Below are 4,015 nucleotides of genomic sequence, written 5' to 3'. Positions count from 1 at the left end.
AGGAAAATGCATGTGGAAGGTCAACCAGCTGAAACTGACTTTATTTCCAGTGAATGAGAATTGTTACATGCTTACCATGTAATTTTATTGCCTATTCACTGTTGCGGATGAGTTTGGAAAAGCAAACTGAGATTTAGTGAATGACAAAAAAAAAAAAAGAAAGAAAAAAGAATAATAATTATTATTATTCTAATTGGAAATATTGTTTGACATCTAACTTTGAAATGAAAACAAGCTACTGAAAAATAAATATTTGTTGAGGAGGTTTGTGCCATGACATTGTTTTCTTGGGTGTTCATGTTTGAATTAATTGCAAATAACAATAAGAAATACAAGTTGGGTATTTTTTTAATGATGGATATACGGAATTGTCCATGGAAAAGACTGCGTTCAGTCCCATACTATTGCCAGCATTTTGCGCTAAGCTTCCAAAGGTTCTCAGCCATTTCATCATCTCTAACAGCTCTGGTGCATCTTTAAGGTCTCCAGTTGCTTTTCGAAAATTGGAAAGGAATAGACAGAAAAAAAAAAAACATTAAAAATTTATTAATTATGGGTTCCAGTCAATTAGTGTGATATAATTAATATCTTCTTTTATAAAATGTAATTAATGTAAATTGTAAGTTTACGTCAAAACAGAAACTATAAACCTACGTCAGAGTGTATATGTTGGACATTTTGCTCAATGCAAAGATTCTCTGAGTCTTTAGACAACACGACTTCCCTCTGGAGTGGTTAGCAGATACTGTAAAGACAGTCAAAGCCACAGTGCCTTGGTGTGGATTAGAAATCGAACAGACTAATCCACAGCTAATCGGTTTAAAGCACCGATCTACTGTTAACTTAGCGTGAATGTATTCCTCATGAATTCTGGAAACTTGCTGCAGGTGTTTAACCTGAATAACAGAAAAATAATATAACCTATACTATAATAATATAACCTTATAATAAATATAATAACCTTCTCTGAAATCTACATAGAAGGTATGTGGCTTTGGTAAGGGCAAAAATGTATATATATATTCAAAGGCGGAAACTGGCTTAAAATGTATATATATGTTCAATGGCAGAAACCGGCTTTCACATGTTTAAGCCTGTATCAGACGAAGACACAGATTTTGAGAGATTTTGCAAGAAGGTTTAGCATTCTTGGTATGAACGTGACCGCTGCAAGAGGCTAGTGGAGTGAACGAGGGCGAGGTATGGAAAGCCATTTTAACATTTCATCTTCGAAGCTATCTGAGTTTTGCAGTGAACCATGGTTTGTCATTGTTGTAGGTTAAATGAGTCCTGATAGGAATGAACATGTCTTCACAGAAATTGATATAAGATGGTACAGTCTCTGTGAGCTCACCCAGATCGGTGGCAGCAGCTTCAAACACACTCCAATCAGTGAGGTCAAAACAAGCTTGTAAATCCTGCTCTGCTTCATTAGTCCATACATTTACAGTCCTTAATAAAAGTGAAGATGATTTCAGTTTTTTCCCTGTAGGTCGGTATAAATACTAAACAATGATCAGAGAGCCGCAAAGCCAGTGGGATGCAGCAATATGCATCCTTTATTGCGGTGTAACAGTGATATATATTACTGTCTCTAGTGGGAGTTTTTTGGTAGTTCAGTTGTAGCCTTTAATCAATACGTACTAGTATCTAACGAATAAGTACTAGTCCCTAATAAATAAGTACTAACATATAATGAATAAGCACTAGTATCTAGTTAATAAGTACTAGAAACTTTTCAAAAAACACTAGTACCTAAAGAATAAGAACTAGTACCTAAAGAATAAGCACTAGTAGTTAATGAATAAGTACTACTACTTAATGGAAAAATACTAGTATTTAAAAAATAAGTAATAGTAATGTTAAATTACATACTAGTACGGTTTATTACATTTTAAAACGTTTTAAAACGGCCCTATCATACAACTGGAGCAATGTGGCGCAAGGTGTTTTCTAGTTTCACCCTGACGCAGTTCTCATTTTCCCGTCCTGTGCCACATAGTTTAAATAGCAAATGCTTTTGCACCCATTTGTGTGCCCATGGGCGTGCTGTAAACCAACGAGCACAACACGCATCCCCAATGTGCATTCACTTTATTATACAGAGGGGTGCGCAGCAGCACACAAACATTTTTAAATTTGAAACAATAAAAGATTCAAATTTTAAATATTATTATTGTGTAGGCTATATTATGAATTATGAATATAAAAATGGCTACATGTCATAATGGATAGCCATTTCATGTATCAGAATTAGTCTACCTATTTCCTCTCGGAGACGCGTTCTGTCTTTTCGCTTGCAAATTCCGCCATGAAAATAGCAAAACCGCCATGGCGCAAGCGCAACTTCCTCTTAAAGGGAATGGGAGATGACACTCTGATTGGTTTATTGCACGTTACGCCCAAAAAACCAATACCCATTACTCATTAAGAGAATAGGGACAACCAATTTAGACCATGCCCCTGGGCGCGCCGACCATTTTCCTGTTCTTAAACTGTTAAAAGTGGATTCAGACACGCCCTGAGTGCACCTGTGCCATGCGCTTTAGAACATAAGCTTAGATCATTAAAATAGGCAACAGAGTTGTGAGTAAAGGTGCGGACACAGCCTTTTTGTTGCCAGATCCAGCTGTTATAAGAGTTTTTGGACTTGTCTTTTCCACTTTTTTGACACTTTAGAAAGTTAATAAAGTAAGGCGTTGGAGTTTGGGGTCAGCAATATATTAATTGCAAAAGATTTGAAATCATTTTGGTTTATTTTTATTTATTTATCGGTTTTTGTTTGTTTGTTTTAATAGCAATATGTGGTAACACTGCATTGACAGTTTGGCTGTGCAGGTCAGGCTAGCCTAGAACATGGGCTTTTATACATAATGCAAATGTTGGGGGTGTGAACATTAATGATCCAGTGTTATGTTTCCAGTGTTATGTTAGGATTCACCTCTTTTTCAGAGGTCTTTTGTATGCACAAGATTTACATGAGGAGGAAATATTGGTGTTTGAGGTTCACGGAATTGAATTCCTGTCTACAGAACTCTCATTATTCAACTATACCAAGGTAAATACAGTTTTCTTTTCTATGACACCTTTAAAATAATTGTGTGTAAATAATCAGTACTTTGGAGTGCACAAAAAACTATTTTAGATGTAAATGAAAATATGAAATATGAGATTTGCTCTTCTAAAAGATCATGAAATATAAAGGTGACTACATGTAATGTAAAACTAGAGAGAGAGAGAGAGAGACTTCACTTTTAAGACCCTTTTAGTTTACACCATTTTTTTTAATCATCACAGACAACACACAGAACTATTTTACTAATTAAAAACCATATTTTCAAACTCGCTCAGTGTCACCAAAGCATCTCTCACACACCCCACCTTATTTTGAAAAAAGATACATTATCAGTTTGCTTGTAATATGCAATTTCAGTAGCAACCCTAAATTCTGCCAATGGTTAAAAAGAGAGAACATGTCAACATCTTTTTTACATTTTTAAATTGATGTGTTTTCAAGATTGCAAACTTGGCTAACTTGAGAGAGATGGAAATATATTTATAATTATCATTATTTTTATAACAATATTTATTCTTATATTAATGTTTTTAAAAGAGTTTATGGTGGGATTTTCCAATAGTTCGTTCGAACTGTAAAAAGCCTGACCCAGAAAAATAGGTTATTTCCTTTTACATCTTTTTAACAGTACAATAAAGTGATTTGTTTCCTTGAAAAGTTTTATATATTTTTTAATGGCCCATTCACTGCATTAGATCATGCAAAACATTCACTTGAGTACACTGCCATTGGGCATATTATTATTCTGCCTAGTTGATATTGTCAAAATAACAAGTCTTGTGAGAATATGTGACCTTTCATGATCATGTTAGCTGGCAAAAGACAAAAATAAAAACACAGAAGAATATGTAATAGGAAGGCCAGATTGAGAAAGAAAACATTGCAATGTTAACTTCCTTGTACGTGAAATTAGTAAATCGTTCATGTTTCAAATAACAG

The sequence above is a fragment of the Carassius auratus genome, chromosome 2 (genome assembly GCF_003368295.1).
Source record: "Carassius auratus strain Wakin chromosome 2, ASM336829v1, whole genome shotgun sequence".
In the NCBI taxonomy this organism is placed as follows: Eukaryota; Metazoa; Chordata; class Actinopteri; order Cypriniformes; family Cyprinidae; genus Carassius; species Carassius auratus.
The sequence above is the reverse complement of the archived record's forward strand: the minus strand, read 5'-3'. Positions refer to the sequence as shown.